This window comes from Zonotrichia leucophrys, chromosome 2 (assembly GCF_028769735.1).
Source record: "Zonotrichia leucophrys gambelii isolate GWCS_2022_RI chromosome 2, RI_Zleu_2.0, whole genome shotgun sequence".
Taxonomy (NCBI): domain Eukaryota; kingdom Metazoa; phylum Chordata; class Aves; order Passeriformes; family Passerellidae; genus Zonotrichia; species Zonotrichia leucophrys.
This window is the reverse complement of record NC_088171.1, coordinates 6,243,232-6,261,930: the sequence shown is the minus strand read 5'-3', so window position 1 is coordinate 6,261,930 and position 18,699 is coordinate 6,243,232. Positions and strand designations below refer to the sequence as shown.

General features: G+C 45.3%; 1 long non-coding RNA gene across 2 annotated transcripts; it reads right to left on the bottom strand.

Moving 5' to 3' along the window:
- Positions 1-1,797: 1,797 nt before the first annotated feature.
- On the bottom strand, positions 1,798-11,248 carry LOC135443009 (uncharacterized). Of its 2 annotated transcripts, none has more exons than XR_010438752.1 (3): positions 10,849-11,248; positions 10,236-10,347; positions 1,798-2,319 (listed from the first exon to the last, which is right to left on the bottom strand). It is a non-coding gene; the product is annotated as an uncharacterized LOC135443009 (long non-coding RNA). The 2 variants fall into 2 exon arrangements; XR_010438751.1 differs by lacking the exon at positions 1,798-2,319 and adding an exon at positions 9,026-9,925 and having other exon boundaries at positions 10,849-11,205.
- Positions 11,249-18,699: the final 7,451 nt, after the last annotated feature.

Here is an 18,699-nt window from a genome sequence, read left to right as displayed (position 1 = left end):
AAAAGAATGAGTTCCACCAAATGCTGGCCAACCCAGCTGAGCCATTCAAACCTTCCTGCATCACACTCTGGGTCTGCTTTTGGAGATGAGCACGGAAGATGAGTTATTTCCTACCTGTGTATGCAAACATATATGTACAAGCTATTTTCAGTATTTTCTGCTTACCCCAGGCCTACAAGATGATGTGAAACTAATGGAGCTTTGTCATCCTTTTAAGGAGAGACTAAGCAAAAAAATTACAGCACAATAAAATGAATCAATTAGAGAAGATTACAGACAATGCTTTTATGCCTAATATTCATTACATTCAAAATATGTAAGAGCCAGTGATATAAAAACCCAAAGGGTAGACATCCTGCTTTGAATGAAAGCAGGGATGAGTGAAATTCACTCCTGTTCCTCCCTTTTCCAAAGTAAACAAGATGAGCAAGACTAAAGAAAGGGAATTTTTCAGAATATAGAACCAACATCACCATCTTCTTAAGCTTAATCTTACTAAGATCTTCTCAGCAAACTGTACTGTGCCATTGCCCATGGTGACAGCTAAACCCACCCCAGGTCTGTCAGTCAAAACCAAGTCTTGACTGAGCAGCTGATAACACCACACTGCTGTTTTCACCTGCCTGATGTGGGATTAATGACAATATAGGGACATGTTTTTTGCCAGGGATCACAGCAGAACATTAATAGGCAATGGCACAATTTGTGGAAAAATTGCATATAAAAAGAGAAAAAAATCCCCAGAAGAGTGATGCAGCCTGGAGCAGGGTCCCAGGGAGCCTGGTCCAGCCCTGTCCTTGCTGAAATTTGAAACTGAGGAGACAGGACTCTGACCCACCTGATTTAACACCAAATGCTTGGAGTGAACCCTGCTTGAGCAGGGCATTGGACCTCCTTGGGAGGTCCTGAATGGTTTTATGGACCATTTCATGGCACATTACTGACTTACCCAGCAGCAATCAAAGTTATAAACCAAAAACTTTACTTTTGCCCCAGGCAATTTTCCAGATAATTTTGGTCCATAATTTATATGCTTTGCAAGGTAGGGACCAAGGACTATGAATTTGATCTGACAGTCCCTGGGCAGCACAGGAAGCACAGTGTCGCAGACATCTTTTCATGAAAAATCCTTTCCTTAGGACTTTTCCTCCTGAGAAGCTGAGAAGCCTCAGGAACAAAATGTAAACAATGGTTATCTGCTGCTGTGGAATGCAACAGGTGCATCTGTGATTGGTCTCATGTGGGATGTTTCTTATTAATGGCCAATCACAGTCAGCTGGCTTGAGCAGAGAGTACAAGACAGAGCTTTTGTTATCATTCTTGCCTTTCTATTCTTAGCTTAGTTAGCCTTCTGATGAAACCTTTTCTTCTATTCTTTCAGTATAGTTTTAATGCAATATATATAATAAAATAATAAATCAGCCTTCTGAAACATGGAGTCAGATCCTCGTCTCTTCCCTCATCCAAGAACCCCTGTGAACACCGTCACAGCACAGGAGTCCCAATGCCTGAGCAGGAGCTGATAGCACCAGGGACACCCTCAGCTCAATGCTATCTGGTGCTTCCTATGCCAGGCATGTTGCACTGTGCTACCTGAAAGGTAGCAAGAAGCATTAACAGCTTCTCTGGTCTGTAGAAAAGGATATTTAGGCAGGAGAGAATAGAAAGACTGAATTTCTGGGTGATGCCTGGCTTTAGAAGGTGTTACTCATGGTAGGACACTGCCTCATGCCTGAGGAACCTCTAAGGCACCCACAGATTTGTCCCTCCGAGAGGCTGCAGCATTGAAAACCTCTCACCAGCTCTTTGCAGGCAGAAATTGGGGCAGGCAGCAGCTACTAACAGTTCTCCTGCCCACATCACAGTGACCTGCTTCAGCAGCTACCTCTGCATTCTGGGGCAGCCTTGGTACAGGATGACTGCACAAAGGTAACCTTTGCCCATCTCCTACGAGCTTCAGCATGCAGCTCTTTCTTCTAGCCTATCACTTTTCCACGACCTCAAACTCCCCCAGCAGACTGTCAGAGTTTCAAATGCTTTATTTCAGTAATGGCAAAAGCCCTGCAGGGTCCAACCTCTTCTCCTCAGTAGCTGCTGCTGTCTGGAACAGCTCAGGTCACCAGAGGGTGCTGCTAGTGCCCTCCAAGAGCCAACGTGGCAGCTGGAAGCCAGAGGTGCTCTTCTCCCCTGGCTCCTTTTTCCTGAGCAGTGATCTACATGTTTTCAGGAAGATTGGCCTTTTCTCCTGTGCACTCCTCCTTCCTGTGATGGTAGGCTGGGTAAAACCACCTTTCTTTGCAGTCTCAGGCTTGAAGCATCCTGGAGAGAGATGGAGTGTGAAATCCTGAGGTTTTGTTCACTCTCCTTCACAAAGCGCTGGGTGCAGGAGCAGGAGGTGGGTAAGGCTGAGGGGTTGATTATGGTTGCACATTGAGAGGGTTTTCCACCACTCCACAGAAGAAAGGAGAGATTGTGTGCATATCTGTGCAGGCACACAGAGAACCACTTAAAACCTGTGCATCAGTTCCATAGCACAGCAGAAAATTCCATCTGCAACTTTTGGCTTGTTGTGCCTAAAGCTGGTGTTGTGGTGGATTATCCCCACAGTTTCTGAGGCACCCTAGAATTCAGTCTTGCATGTTTCTGTGCTATGTTTGCTTTCAGCCAAGTTAATCTTGGCTGTCACTTGGGTACAGTTAATGATATTCTACTCAGAGATTTGTGCATAATGGGGCTGGAGTCCCTCCCTGGGCTCTTCACACTGCTTTCAGAGATCTTTTGGGTGCACAGGAGTCACTGAGAATTTTACAAAGGAGTGCCTTAAAATGAATGCTGTAGTCCTAAATGAGCTGCTGTATAATCCCTCTATCTGCCTCAGTGTCTCAGATTAATTCTATTTGCCAGTCACTTTCCCCTCTCTCTAAAAAAGGGACACATTTTTAGCCTCTCAACAAATCTGACACAGTGGAGTTTCCCTCGTGTGCATCCTTACTGTCACTGTTTCTAAGTATTTTTTAAAAAACTCTTCTTAATTTCTTGTAGCCCAGGACTGGGAATTTAAGATTTATAACACTTGCAAGAGACACAGCCCCCAGATTCCACCAGGATAAAAAACCACCAGTGTGAGTTTGCAGAGTCACAGAAATGCTCTTACCAAAGATGAGCTCTGCGGTGGAGCCAGTGGCTCTCTCTTGCCCGTGGCTTTAACATGCTCTGTACAGGCCAATTGTGGTTATATAATCCTGGCTCTGGAGCAGATGCTGCTGTGTTCAGGCTGGGAGATTACAGCTGGCATGCAGCACTAATGGGAGCTTTCTGACAAATGCAGCCGCCTCTGCCAGGCAGGGAGTGCAGGGAGGCAGCTCTGGGTGTCCCTTCCCTGCAATCCCGAGCAGCTGGGATGGACACAGGGACTGGAGGCTGTAGCAGTAGCAAACAGCCTTAAAAACAGCATCAACAACAAAAAAACACCCCAGCAAATTCAGCAAATCTTGCTAAACCCACGTGTGGCTGGAGGAGCACTGTGGGCTGTGACTTAGGGCTGTCAGATATGGGTGTCTTGTTTAAGGGGGATGTTCTACTGCACCCAGGATGGTTGAGTAGAACATCTTATCCAGGTGTTCCTGTGGCTGAGTGTCTGATAGAGCATTTCTTCATGCTCCACTTTGATTCACTGTAAGAGCCTGAATGAGAGATGTGGGACTCTAGGCAGTTCTTCCAAATGCAGTTCATTACATCCAAGATGTTACAGCAGTCCAGGGTTGTCAGTGACAGAGCTGTGCCTAAAGCTGTCAGCTCCAGCTGCAGGCAGGCCTGGACACCCTTTGGTTTTGATTACAATGCATTATATACTTTTCTTTGCTGAGCCTCTTAATACAGTAAAACCAATCTATACCTTAACTTTTACCTATAGCCTATCACAACTGCTATAATTACCATATACATGTTACTATTCTCCAATCGTTAAAAGTTAGTATGTTACAGTTTAAGCTAAAAGATGTTTTTCAGCTTTCTTGCAGTGGAAAATTCTGAGACCTTTTTTCTACTTGCAGCATTTGCTGTCTTATTTGCCTGTGCTGTCTTTCTGCTTGGTAAAAACATCTTGTTTCAGGTGGGTTTATCCTTTGCTCTAAGTCATAAAAACCCCTTCTAACTAACACACCTTTTGCCTCCTTGGTTATCCAGTAAGACTGGCTCAGCAATTTTTTTCTTCTATATCAAAACTTGCTTCCATCTCTATTCTTTCTTCAGGTTGTACATTCAAAAAATCTTTCTGCTAAGCACACGTATCTGTGAGACTTGTCAAAATTTCATCCTTCCCAACATGTTTGGCCTATGGAGTGTCCCATCACCTTTTCCAGGGCTGTGACTCGGTGCTGTGGCATGAGCAGCAGGATGCCACTGCAGGGATGGGACAGCAGGCCTTTATCAGCATGCTGGGGACAGCACTGAGAGAGGCTCTCACACTTCTCATTATCAAAATCCTACCTAAGCGACCCCAATCTGTTCTGATTCCCATCCAGGAAATCTCATGAGCCATCTCTGGGTGAGTTTTTCCAGGCAGGTAGATGGGAGGGAAGCAGAAGGAGAATCTCCAGCTGCTGCCCACAACAGTGCAGCTCCCCATCCCCACCCTCGAGAGCTTTTCTGTCACAGATATCTTTTATGAAAAATCCTTTCCTTAGGATTTTTCCTCCTGAGAAGCTGAGACGTCTCAAGAACAGAATGCAAACATTGATTATCTGCTGCTGTGGAATGCAACAGGTGGATCTGTGATTGGCCCATGTTGGTTGTTTCTAATTAATGGCTAATCACAGTCAGCTGGCTCAGACTCTCTGTCCGAGCCACAAGCCTTTGTTATCATTCCTTTTCTATTCTTATGTAGCCTTCTGATGAAATCCTTTCTTCTATTCTTTTAGTATAGTTTTAATATAATATATATAAAAAAGTAATAAATCAAGCCTTCTGAAACATGGAGTCAGATCCTCATCTCTTCCCTCGTCCTCGGACCCCTTGGAACACGGTCACACCTTTCTATGTCTGACTGATCAATGCCAGTCCCTGCCATCCCCAGGGGGCTGCAAACACAGCCTCCCAGTGTCCTGCAGTTTGACAGACACAGCCATTGCTGTCTGCTGACTCCCTGCACATCCCTCCAAAATCCTGGGCTGCTACATCGTGTTAAAGTGATGGATGAGGAAGAGCTGCACCCAGCGGATTCAAACCTCTCCTTGTTAGTGCTTAAAGGTTGCTTCACATCTGGATCCCATTAAAAAAACCTATCCAGTTTGGTTGCTAATTAAAGCTCATCCAGGTGTAAGACTAAATGAACAAACATTTCTAGTAACACTGGTGTTGTCTGGTTTTTGTCTGGTCACTACTGGTTTATGTGCCACCAGTGGTGACCTTATGTTACCTTTACAGAAAGGGCTCAGCCATACCAGGAATAGGATCCAACTGCATCCCTTTCCTCATTAAGTAAAATAATCATCATGCCACCTCTGACTCATGCCCTTTTGGGGCACCTCCTACTCATTTCCAGCTTCACACCTTCTGTTTTTTTCTGATATCTGGCAAAACCAGCCTTTTTGCTATTTCTACCTGCCCTTGGGACAGGCAGGGAGATGTGAGGGAGTGCTGCATTCTCTTGGCTTACACCATGGGACATCCCATCTCTCTGTGTGGAGATGTGTGAGAATTCCCAATTTATGTCATTCATTTCCTATATCCACACTGAGAAGGGGCATTTCTGAGAAAGGAACTGAAAGGAGATCTGAAAGATGTTCAAGTGCCTCAGACTTCATAGAATCATAGATACACAGAGTCCTTCAGGTTGGAAGGGACCTTAAAGATGATCTTGCTCCTATTCCCCTGCCATGGGCAGGGAACCCTCCACTCTACCAGGCTGATCAAAGCCCCACCTAACCCAGCTTGAACATTTCCAGGTGTAGGGTATTCACCATTTCTCTGGGAAAAAATTGCCTCATAATGTCCCTTGGGAACGTCTACCCAGGAGATTCTTCCTACTTTCCAGTCCCATCTGAGTAACAACCTCTCCTCTCACAGTCCTGAACAGTGACAGGTCAGATGGAGCCTCAACCAAGGGAGGATTGGACCTTGCTGAAAAAAATATGTTATTTTCTAATTTACACTTTAATTATTTCCTTTTTTGCCCTTCCACCTCATCTGTGTACACACTCCATCCATTCACCCACATCACAAAGGGCAGAGGATGCTGACAGATTCCCCAAGGGTCTATTCTGCATTGTCGCCCTTTGGTTGCATTTAGGGCTGGGTATAACCTGAGCTCATTTTAAACCTGTTAGAACAGCATGGGGGTCAGCATGGGCTGAAACATGTCCCCAAGCCAGCAGATGAATCAGTGCTCAGAGAGCTCTGCCTCATGCCTGTGGTGACCCTGCCATCAGTACCTGAGCTGTGCAATACCCATTTCCCAAGGCATGTCTGCACAGCGCTGCAGCTCCCAGCAGGGGCGTCACCAGAATAAAATCTTGGGCTCCAGCCACTGTCCAAACCACAAAGCCTCCCTTCTCCTGGTAAACAGCAGCTGCTTTGCTTCCCAGAAGTGACCACACTTCAGCAATGGCTGTTGCAATGTAAATATTTTCTAACCCACCAGAGACACGTGGGCAGGCTGTCCTTAGGGGTTTGTGTCCTTAAAGTGAGAGAGGCAAGTGTGGAGCTGGGTGGTCACACAAGGTTTGTTCCTTCATACAGAGTGCAAGAGCAGGTGATCGTGGATTTGCTGTTTCAGAGCAGCTGCTAGCTGAATCCCACCACAAATGGTTCAGAAGTTCTCAGGGGTCTCTGTGGTAAGGATGACTCCAAGATGTGTCAGAGAGTTTCTTTTCCCAGCCTGGCAACCAAAGAAGGAGCCAGAATTCTTCTGTTCTGGTTCTCAAGGTTGTTTATTTGCTGTTACTTATTCTTTTCCTGGCCTGCTGAGGTTCATTCAGCAGGTCAGACAGTGGCACACTTCCCGCCCCAGAGGTGGTGTTATCTTTTACACTAAAAACTACATGTACATTATTTACAATAATTTCCCAATACCTATCACCTATGTCAGACAGTTTGCTTCTACCCTAAACCAATCCAAAAGTGCCACTATCATCCAGAAGATGGAGACTAGGAAGAAGGAGAAAGAAGGACAAGGCACGCCTAAATCCCTCCATCTTGGGACCCCAAACCCCTGTTCTAAAAACCCCAAAATTCTACTTTTCAATCTATGACAAACTATCATTCTACTTAAACTTTCATGGCTTGTAAATCCTCATATAAGGCTGGTAATTTTTTCCATGGGTCAAAATCAAAGGCACAGGGGTCTTGTGCCAAGGTCTCTGAGCCCCCTGGCAGAGGCTGGAACCATCCAGGACAGCCAGAGGGATGTCCTGGGTTCTGACAAGTAGTCAGCCAATCAAGGATGTTAGAGGTGCTGAACCACCACAGGAGGAAGAACAGTGACCTTTTAATGAGCCTGATTGTAGCAGAGGAGTGGCAGCCCCATGGTGCCATTGCTGGCACTGGGCAGTCCATGCCATGTGTCTTCAGCCCAGCTCCTGTGGGAAAGCAACAAGAGGTGGGATTGCAAGTCATCATGACTCCACAGCTGAGTCCCACAGACCCAGCAGTACCCAGAGAGGCCATATTTCATTGTGTGGCTGGAAGGAAGCTGTGCAAGTGATTTTAGAGATTAATAACATCACCATTGCCACCAAAATCCTCTAGGACAGTGGTCATTTCCTTGGGCTGCTCCAGGGAAAGCCAACATGGCAGAGGAGCCAAAAAAAGTTACAGCACATCAAGCAGGCTTCAGGTAACAGCTTTTAGTTGCTGATGCACTACAGGATACTTCTCAACCCCTTTTTCAAATATGCATGAGGCTGGACACCATTCAGTTGTCAATAGCATATTAAGGATGTATACCTTGAAGAGATATTAGGTGACCTTGGTTCTTTGCAGCATCAGCCACCTGGGACAAAGGCTGGTTTTGCTCAAGGCTAGGGCTGGACTTGACATGGATTTTCAGGGAAGCAGGCTGGATCTGGGGCAGCTTTCCTGTTTCTGCAATCACAGTGCTGTGCTGCAGCAGCTCCCAGCTCTGCTCATTCTGCATTAACCATGAAGAGGCTCTTCCAGGTGCTGCAAAAACACCAGTGGGAAATGGGGACTCCCTCCTCCAGGACATGGTACAGCTTCTAGAGAGGAATTAAATTCTGCCAGCAGTGCCAGAGACATCTGGTGTGAGCTGGATGCCCAAGCTTGACCAAAGCTTGAAGTTGTAGCCTGAATCTTAATGCAACAAAAGGCAGAGAAAGGAGCAGCACATTCAGAGAGAAAACTGAGGACCCCAAATGCTTGAGCACAATATTTCAATGTAGTGTCTTCAGGCAAAACTGCCCTTAATGAACATAAACATAATTTTGGTTCAGTCAAAATGTTTAACATAAAGTTGCCCAAACGATCTGAATTTGGGACTTTGTTCAACTATTGATATTAAACCATCTGTTGGCTACACTACTCTCACTGGAAGTTAGGAAAAATCCTGGCCAAGAATTAACGAGTGAGGAGCTGCATTTGGAACCCAGGACATTCCTCTGACTGCCCTGGAGGACTCGAGACCCTGGCAGGGGGCTCAGAGACCTTGGCATGGAGTCAAAAACACCTGTGCCTTTGATTTTAACCCATGGAAACAATTACCAACTTTATGTGAAGATTTACAAGCCCCAAGGGTTTTAGTAGAATGATGGTGAATTTATCACAGGGTGAAAAAGTAGAATTTTGGGGGTTTAGAATGGGGGTTCAGGAGGCAAGATGGAGGAATCTGGATGTGTCCTGTCCTCCTTCATCTTGCCCTCCATCTTCTATTGTGATGGTGACACTTTTGGATTGGTTTAGAGTAAAGACAAACTGTCTAACATAGGTGATAGGTATTGGAAAATTATTGTAAATAATGTACACGTAGTTTTTGGTATAAAAGGATAACACTGCCCCAAGGGCAATTAGTGTGCCACAACCCGACCTGCTGGACAGATCTCAGCAGGTCAGAGAAAGAATGTTATAGATAACAGAAAATAAACAACCTTGAGAACGCGAGCCAAAGAATTCTGTCTTCTTCTTTGGTCTCAGGGCTGGGAAAAAGAGACTTTCCAACACCTTGGTGTCATCTTAAAACCAGAGACTCATCAGCTGCAGACCTCCATGCCTGAGATGGGGAAAGGGGTGAGGAGCTCTGGTGTTTCTGGAGAGTTCCTTGGCATGGCTCATGCTCCCATGAGGCATCCCATGGCCTCTGAGCTTCAAACACAGCCATGGGCAGCAGGACAGACTGATTCTCCCCAAGGCTGGAGGACATCCACTGCCTCTGCTCTTCAGAAAGCACCTTGAGAGCAAAAGGGGAATCCTTGTTTTCCCCTCTCAGAGTTCTGAGCATGAAATCCTTATAAAGATTCCAAGTGTCAGCAGAAAGCTCACTCCTGGAACTTGCCCACTGCCTCTCTGTGGCAGAAACTACATTTGCTCTGCATAAAAGCCTCTGCTTGCTCACAGCTGAGTGATCACCAGCTTTTAATGTGCCATGACAAGGACGGCTGGGTGTTGAACCTCTTGGCTCTGCTGCAAGATCACTTTTAGCCTGCAGTGCAGTTTGAGCCTTCCTGCTGAGCGTGGCAGGAGACAGACCAAGATTTCTTAGATGCCTTTTTGCTGGGCACAGAGGGACAGCTGCTGTTGGGAGAGCTGCCCAGAGCACCCTTTGTGGCTCAGCAGCATTCATGCTGCACACAGGGAGAGGAGGAAAGTGGATTTACTGCTGAGTCAGGTGCATTTGTCCCACTCTGGCCTTGGGTCCTGGGGTGATGTTGCTGTCACACAGCAAAGTGAGCTGTCTCCAGCACAAGGAATATCACTGATAAACATAAAGTAAAGAGATTTAACAAGGAGGAATTAACAGCAACACCAAACTACACTCACACCTTATGTCATTGTCTGCTTGGGATGACATTCTGGCCCAGCAGGTTTTCTCCCCAGGAGTGGTGACAGCACTACCCAGCTCATGCTTTGCATTCCCTGTGGTCACCTTCTTGCAAGCCAGCAGATATTTGAACCCCACCACCATTAGATTTTGTGGTTGCTTTGTATTGCAAGTGTAATTGAGCCCTTCTGTGGCTTTGGCTTCATTAATGTTGAGCTCATTTTTAGAGTATGAAATAGCCTACCTTTTACATCCTCAGAAAATGCAGAACAGGCTTTGGCCCAGCAAAATGTCCTCAAAAGCCCAGGATGGAGATGAGGAGTCCTCTCCAGGTGACTTGCTTTCAGAAATTCCTCCTGAAACCATGTATTTCATGTATTCTGTCTATTTTCCATGTATACACACATGAATGCAGAGCTCTGCTTTTCTGGTTTTATTTTTTAAAACATTATGAGATTGGTTAGACTTAAAGGGAAAAAAATTAAAAATCAGCAGACATCCTTTCCCCAAACCCCCAGTTTCTAGGAGCCTACCAAGGAGAGCTCTCAAACCAGCATCTATCAAACTTTTTAGAGGCGTGACAGGCCAGCCAGGTTTCTCACTGGGACTGAACAGATGGAGGAGCAGCCTGTCCTAGGGAACTTCCCAGGCTTCTCCCTGGCTGGAAGAGCCCTTTGTCAAAATGATTATTCCTATGCCACTGAGCAAGACCAGACACAGAATTCAGTGCTGCCACACCAAAGCTGTTCTGAGCGCTGCAGCACTTTCTCTCTGTGCTTCCAGGTCATGTTAACAGCTTGGTGCTGTTCCCAGGTCATCCCATGCCACCCATATTTCATCCCTCTGCACCCTCATACCTTTCCCAATTTCTGATTGTCTCCCATCTCCAGCTGCCTGTTCTACCAACATTGCTGTTTCCAGCAGCCTTTTCCCCTCCAGGAAGGTTTGGAGGTTTTGGGAGGCACTGGTCTGGCAGCATGCACTGACAGGTGAACAGGGAAAGAGCCCTGGCACAGCTCTGATTTAGATCAGTCTCCCAAACATGATTTTCAGGGTTCAGACTGACTAAGGACTGCTTCAGCTGAGCAGGTTGGAAGGTGAGACCCACTCAGAAGGACCAGAGTTCAGTCCTGCCATCCCATTAAGCCTCTGGGCAAGAAAATCAACTGTGGCATTCACAATCTCTTAAAAATCCCTTTGCCCAGGATTTTTCTCCTGGGAAGCTGAGAAGCCTCAGAGAAAAAGGAAAACAATAATTATCTGATTTACTTTTCCTGTGTTTTACCCCTTTGGAATGTGTTTGGAGATGGTTTGCCCACAGGTGATTGTTTCATTGGATTCTGCTGTGAGTTGTTTTCACTCTTTGGCCAATCAGGGCCAAGCTGTGTCAGGACTCTGGAAAGAGTCAGAAGTTTTCATTATTATCTTTTTAGGCTTCTGTCTGTATCCTTTCTGTATTCTTTAGTATAGTTTAGTATAGTATTCTTTAATATAATATAGTTTCATAAAATAATACACTAGCCTTCTGAGAAGATGGGGTCAGATTCATCATTCCTTCCTTCCTGCATCTGGGGGCAACCCAAATACAATAATCAGCCTGTGACTGATTTTGGTATCCAGCAGAAATGTAACCTATATGAGCTGGAAACACAGCCCAAGATGTGATCCATGCAGATTAACCAGCCTGACTGCCTCACTGCCCCAAAACTACTGATGACTGAGTTAACAGAGGGCAGGCTTTTATTTGGCTCACCTAAAAACTAAAAAGAGAGTAAAAAAACCCCAAACTCAATAGTTGGAAGTTAAGTTATATCCTTTGAAAGAGGAAAATTAGCAGAAAACTAGTGTTTGGAACCAGCATAGAGCATCTCAAGCATTTGGAGGTGGGAGGGAATGCAGCATGTCTCTTGCTGGATGTGAGGTGTGGCTTGTGCCCAGGATTATAGACAGAGCTGAAGCCAGGGAATATTTTATTCACATTGAAGCCACCACCTTCTCTTTGCTTTTGTCAATGACATGATGCCCTTAAGGAAATCTGAGCCTTGCAGACAGACCTGTCTGGCCCCATTAGCTTGGGAGGGAGATGAGTGTTTGGAATGGAAAACTCTCATCCCGGATCTTTCATAGACCAGTGAGGTGCAAACATGGGAGTGAGTCACTGCAATCTGAGATGAAGTAGAGATGATATCAAAGCATTAATAAAAGTATCTTCACAATGCTAGGAAAACCAGCTTTGGTGATCCCCAGGCAGGGGAGAAAACAGACTTACAGGGTAAAGAAGCTGTTTGTGGGCCTGATGGAGAGCAGGAATTCTCCCTCTTTCAAGAAAGGGATTTATTTGCTGAGTAGGTGATAACATCAAGCTGACACCCTGAAGGGAGAGCATCCCAATTTAGGATAGCATCATGAGTATGTTTTGCCAGTCACTATGAAGGTATTTACATGCATTTAATCCTCACAGTCAGCTGGTGTGAGAGTCAAAGCTCTCAAATTAGAGCTGGGTAAGGACCTTAAGCTTCAGGCTTCAGGGATTTGGACACAGCTCTGAGACCAGGACTGTGATACTTGCAAGCATCAACTGCCTACACCAAGAATGGAGAGGATTAAAGAAGCTCAGATTGATAATTGCAAACATCATCAGATAAAAAGATTGCTGCAGGATCATGTTTCATCTCATTCTTTACTCTGGGAAGGTTCTTTTAACTTCATTTGGAGTTTACTTCAGGACAGATTGCTGAGGATGACATGTCCTGCTTGCCTACATGGAGTTGACAATGTAATTTTACTGAAAATCCCCCACTTCCCACCAGTTCTGAGCACTTGAACTGAATTCCTTTCAGAGGGAACTAAGGAGGGGAGTCCAGTGTGACCATGAAGGAGTGTGCTTTGTCCACTTCTCTCAATACAGGTTGCAATACTGAACTAACTTGAGAGGGGTAAAGCTCTTGGGTTTGTGTTGCTGAAATGGCTCCTGAGGTATTAAAGAGTCTTTTTTCCCAGCCCCATGACCGAAGAAGAAGTCGAGATTTGTCGGTTCTGCTTTTCAAGGTTGTTTATTTTCTCTTATCTATGACATTCTTTCTCTGACCTGCTGAGGTCTGTCCAGCAGGTTGGGTTGCGGCACACTGACCACCCTTGGGATGGTGTTGGCTTTTTGTACTAAAAACTATGTGTACTTTATTTACAACAATTTTGACAGTACCTATCACCTATGTTAGACAGTCTGTCTCTACTCTAAACCAATCCAGAGGTGTCACCATCACAGCAAAAGTGGAGGACAAGAAGAAGAAGGACATGACACATCAAGATTCCTCCATCTTGCCTCCTGAACCCCCACTCTAAACCCCCAAAATTCTACTTTTTCACCCTGTGATAAATTAACCATCATTCCACTCAAACTCTTGTGGCTTGTAAACCTTCACACAAAGTTGGTAATTGTTTCCATGAGCTAAAATGGAAGGCACAGGTGGTTTTGACTCCGTGCCAAGGTCTCTGAGCCCCCTGCCAGGGTCTTGAGCCATCCAGGGCCGCCAGAGGAATGTCCTGGGTTCCAATATAAAGCAGCAATTCATCCCTCCCTGTGTCTCTGCATCCTTATAAAGCAACAGCCTTACCAGCCCTGTTAGGTTTGGACTGGGGCCACATTTACCACCTTCTGGGGCCTGGGTAGCTCTCCACCTTCCCCCTGTCAGTGTCCAGGAGTGTTTCTATGCCAAACACTCCAAGAATGTGGAGGCTGACTAATCTTCAGGCTGATCTCCCCATCCTTCCCAGGGAGGCTGAGCTGAGAGGGGATCACAGCTGCTGGGTTCCAGGCTCACACTCTGCCTCTGGGAGCTGTTAAGTCCTCAAGACCCTGGCCAAAAGTGATCTTTGCAGCCTTTGTGGGCTTAGGGCTCCTGGTATACGCATACCATATGTGAAAGGTAAGATTTTTTTATGGTGAAATAGGACAGGACAAGAGTGGGGTGAAAAACTGAGGTTTTATCCTTAGTGGTCACACCTGACCTGTGCACCCCTGACCTCATGGGGGACAATGTATCTTGGGCTGCACTAAGCAATGGCAGGCTCAGAATAGGGTCAGAAACATGATTTCAGCTCAGCATTTCCCTTTCTGGAAGGGAAGATGCCCTCCCTGAAGCCTAGAAAGCCTCTGTGAGTGAGAAATCAGGTGTTTTCTGGCCTCTGTTGTTTTATCAGTGGACAGTAGGATAATTCACTCAGTCCAGTACTGCAAATGCCATTGCAAATAGCTGCTTTATTCCCAGCCAGCCACTCCTGGAAAAAACAAAAAGCATCAACAAGAAAAAAGCAACAAAAAAAAAAAAAAAAAAAAACCACCACAAAACCAAAAAAAACAATTCACCATGACTTTAATGGCAAAAATCTTTGGCCTTAAACCAGGGCATTTTAGTTGTAGTTTTGGGTTTGGATTTTTTTTTCTTTTTTTTTTTTTTTTTTTTGTATCCTATACTAACATCCAGCTCTGCAGTGTGCCCTCCTGTAAGGAAAGGAGAGAAACAGCTTGCCTAATAATTGCTCATAGGAGTAGCATCACTGGGGTTGAATATTACAAGGTTCCTGAGGGGCTTTCCTTTGGCAGTGAGGAGAAAGAGGATCTGAGTCCAAGTTCCCAACACAGCCATAAGTTTAAAAAAAAACAAATAATGAAATTTTATTTCCAGTGGACATATTTTTTAGCCCACCACATCTTTTGTTTTGACTTACTGTATCCCAGTGCTTTGTGATGAACTTTCTGGGAGGTGAATCCAACCCCTGGAGCCCCACTGGCAGGAGCGCATGGAGATTGATGCCCTCTGCACCTTCTCAAAGCCTGGAGAGAAGAGTGCAGCGAAACCCTGGGGCTGCAGAGCGTGCCCAGCTCAGCCCTGCAGCGTTTCTGTGGAGATAAAAGATTCCTGGAGCAGCAGGGCTGCAGATAAGCTGTTATCAGTGCTGTGCACACACAGAGGTGTCTGCCATGGCGCTGCACACAAGTTGCATCACTGCTGATGCTCCCCAGGTGACTGTCACCTGCTGTGAGAGATTTATGCCAGTGTCATCAGCACTCAGCTTCCCCCCCTCACCTGCCCACCACACTATTCAGCAGCTGCTCCTAGCAAAGCAAATCAAGTACTTGCAAACTTCTGATCCCCACCTTGTCACTGTCATATTTTCTGAAACATCCCTTCGCCATGATTTTTGCCTGGGAAGCTGAGAAGCCCGAGAGAAAAAAAAAACAAATTCTTGTCTCATTTGCTTCTCCTGTATTTTGCTGCTTTGGAATGTGTTTGGGCATTGTTCGCAAACAGGTGATTGTTTCATTGGTTTCATGTGAATTGTTTTTACTTATTGGCTAATTACGGCCAAGCTGCGTCAAGGCTCTGGAGAAAATCACGAGTTTTTCATTAGTATCTTTGTAGCCTTCTTTCTGTATCTTTAGTATATTTTAGTATAGCATTCTTTATTTTAATAGAGATAATAATAAATTAGCCTTCTGAGAACATGGAGTCAGATTCATAATTTCCTGCATTTGTCTGGGAACCCCGCACGAGACCAGCTTGCTTTTCCCATTTTTTTCTCCAACTTTTTCTGACGAAAACTTCACATCTGTACAGCTGTGGAGAGAGGTACAGGGAGGATTTTACCTCTAAGGTGCATAGCTGTCCTCCCAGATCCTCCTGGAAAACACAAAGTAAAATACCTTCTGTGGTGTTTGTGAGGTCCCCAGAATGAAGTGAGAGATGAGAATCTGACTCTGAGTTCTCAGAAGGCTTATTTACTATTTTATGTTATTATAGTATTTTATATTAAAGAATGGTATACTAAAGCTATACTAAAGAAAGGGAAAGGATACATCAGAAGGTTTAATCAGAATTATAATAAAAACCCCTGACTCCTCAGAGCCTCAACACAGCTGGACTGTGATTGGTCATTAAATTAAAATAATTCGCATGGAACCAATCAAAAATGCACCTGTTGGTAAACAATGTCCAAGCCACATTCCAAAGCAGCAAACACAGGAGCAGCAATCAGATAATTCTTGTTTTCATTCCTCTCTGAGGCTTCTCAGCTTCCCAGGAGAAAATTCTGGGCAAAGATGTTTCAGAAAATAACACAGTGACAACCTTCCATCTCAAGTGTCTTCCCGCTGGATAATGGAGGCAATCCAAACAAAGCTGAGGGCACCAGAACTAAAACCATCTGTTTTTCTGCGTTTTGTGCCATGGAATTGCTGGTCCTTGGTGGCAAAGCAAATGCAAATTAATTATTCCCCCCACAACACAAGTCATTTGTATGACCTCCCTCTGTGAGGCATATATATGGCCTACCTGTGCCTCTGTGTGAAAATGTTTTATCTTTCCTTAGAACTTGACCTCTTTTTACAACCTTTCCTGCTTGCCAGATTTTCACCTCCTCCTTGGTTGATTATTTTTGAAAAACTCATAGGAATTCATTTATCTCTCAGACTTCCATCCCTCAACCAAACCAGACTGAAATAGGCCAAGGGGGAGACACAGGCAGAGGTGCATGGACCCTGTGACCATTATTGTTACAGCAGTAGCCAGGTAGGTCCTGAGAGGCACCTGCCTTCCTTTTAGGGCTGGGATCTTCCCTGCCTGGGTAAGAAGCTCCTTCTCCTACTGTACAGAAGAAATAGCTCTCTGTACGCCATTTAAATTACCTTTACCTCATTTCAATTATCTTTGCCCCATTTCAACTGTCTTCACTCCATTGCAACCACAGGCTTTAGAGAAGACCCTGCACATGTGCAGCGCAGCTCTGCTGAAGCTCTTGGCACAGCTACAAAGCTCCTCCTGCAGCATCCAGAGCAACCCTCCTCAAACCACAGCATCCCACCTCCTCACAAGGAACACCTTCTCTTCTGCCTCCCTTTAAGGCTCTCCAGCAAACCTGATGGCAAATCCAGACTCCAACAGACCCAGCCAAGCCCCAGAGCACCCCTTCAGTCCCCACTCCTCTAATAAGAGAAAGGAATTTGATTGAAGTTCCCTCTGGCTCTTTCTGTGCCTTGTCTGGCCTGTGGGGTAAGGCAATGACAGGGTGAGGTGATGTCCTCTCCTATTTAAGGTTTAGCATGGCTGTGGCTGCAAGTGATGGCTTCTTTGATGACTTAAAGGGAACCTATAAGGAAGATGGGGATAAATGTTTTAGGGGAGTTCTGTTGTGACAGGACAAGGAGTAATGGTTCTAAACTAAAACACAGGAGATTCATACAAGTATAGGGAATAATTTTTTTACAATGAGGATGGTGAGGAACTCGAACAAGAGGAGCTGGGCCTGCCCTATCCTTGGAAGTGTTCAAGGCCAGATTGAAACAGGCTCTGAGCAGCCTGGTCTAGTGGAAGGTGTCCTTGCTCACTGCAGGGCAGTGGGATTGGGTGGCTTTCAAAGGTCCTTTCAAACCCAAGCTCCTCCAAGATTCAATGAGTCTGTGTCACCAAGACTGCCACCAAGAGCTGATCTGTCCCATATTGCACTGAGCCCTGTCACTCCAGGTTTGTATCCTCTGTGGCAATTCTTATTATGAATACAGCTTGCCCGTGAGCTAAAATTTATTTCATTTTTGCTTGGTCTGCAAGTTTTGCAAGAGAATTAAGACAAACTTGTGCAACTGGAACTGTCTATGTAGATGGAAAAAAAAAGTGTTAAAAACCTGGTTTCCCTATGGGAATTGCTAAATTCTCTTTAGCTTTAGAGAAACTGAAATTCCACAGAAGCCACAAAGGTTCGAAAGTAGAGCTACATAGTTCAAGTCACCTTTAAACTTCTTTTAAAACCATGCATGGTTTTATCATAATTGTCTGTGTCCTTTGTTTTTTTCTCTTGAAGTCCCATTTTTTGACTAAAATAAAAACCAGAAAGTTTGAAAATATGACCAGATCATATAAACTTGAAGTTTTGGTGTATTAAAAACAAAGTAGTGGTAGTAGCAGTAATAATAATAATGAGAAGTAGAAGAAAATTAGACCAGTAGAAGAAAATTAGACCATTCTTTTGAATTAAAATCTCATTATTTAAGCCACTCTGCTGATGTTTGAACACTGCTTAGAGGTTTCTAGGACTGCAGTTATTTTCTAGGGAAAAAAACACCTCTAATGCTCTGACCCGTCTGGGTCAACCCAACACAAAGCAATGAAATTCCAGGGAAAAAACAAAAACAACTGCAGCAGCAGTCTCAGAAACTTTGCCATGGCAAAGGCACGTGGGCCAGGAGCTGCCCAAAGCCCTGTTTGTCAGCTGGCTAAAATAGCTCAGGCGGAGGTGCTGACAAACCCATGCCTGAGCTGCAGCCCAACACCTCCAGCCCTTGCGGGGTTATCGGTGACGTTTGACCGCGAAGCATTTTTTTGCTGGCTGCCAATGGCTATTCCCCCAGGACTATTTGCTTTCACATGCTTTCCCTTTGACACGGCTGCTATTTCTTTGCGATATGTAAACACTCAGGAGGATTTCCATGTTTGTTCTTCACCCAGCCCGGACGGTGTTTCGCAGCTCGAAGGGAGAATTGACGCGGAGGAGCAGCCGCTCCGCGGGCGTCCGGCGCTTCCTCTCCCTGTGCCCTGCTCCTGTTTTCTCCAGTTATAAACCCAGCTCTGATCCAGTCCCCACACCCCTGGCACACAGCAGGAAAATGCATTCCTGGTGCCAGAAACACAATTTTGCCATCCTACATGGGCGTCATT